This window comes from Alligator sinensis, unplaced genomic scaffold (assembly GCF_000455745.1).
Source record: "Alligator sinensis unplaced genomic scaffold, ASM45574v1 scaffold566_1, whole genome shotgun sequence".
In the NCBI taxonomy this organism is placed as follows: domain Eukaryota; kingdom Metazoa; phylum Chordata; order Crocodylia; family Alligatoridae; genus Alligator; species Alligator sinensis.
This window is the reverse complement of record NW_005842017.1, coordinates 2,537,409-2,537,988: the sequence shown is the minus strand read 5'-3', so window position 1 is coordinate 2,537,988 and position 580 is coordinate 2,537,409.

Sequence of the window (580 nt, the reverse complement as noted above, 5' to 3'; positions counted from 1 at the left end):
TTTAAAACCCCAGCATTCATTCCTGCCTGTGGCAGGGGGTCAGGCTAGATGATCTGTTCAGGTCCCTCCTGACCCTAGCTACTATGAAACTATGAATACATACTACCTTATGTTTTATAAATGGCCGTAACTTCAGTGAAGAAACACTGCCAGCTGCTCTGCGTGGCACAGCCCAGTCCTGCACAGGGATTCCCATGGCCCTAGAGGTCCTCACCCTATCCTGCATCCCAGATGCTACAGGACGAGACTTGGATGTTCTCCCACTTCCGAAGTGAACCTGAGTTCACAACAGCTTGTGCTTGCTCTCTCACTAGATGCTATTTACTCTCTGAAGGTGCACATTTACCCTTCGCCCTTCCCCAGCCGGACCAGCCGCTTCAAGCGGCCAGGCTTTAGCAGCAGTTTAGCTCCCTCCCCGCTCCGACTTGTGAAGTGGCTGCACTGAGGCCTGAGCCGCCCTGGCGGGAGAAGGGGGCTACAGCTGGTTGGCTCCCACCGCCCACGTGCAGCACCACCCCAGCTCCCACCAGCAGCGCGGCCGCAGTGACAGGAGCGTCCTTCGCCACGAGGCAAGGGGGCG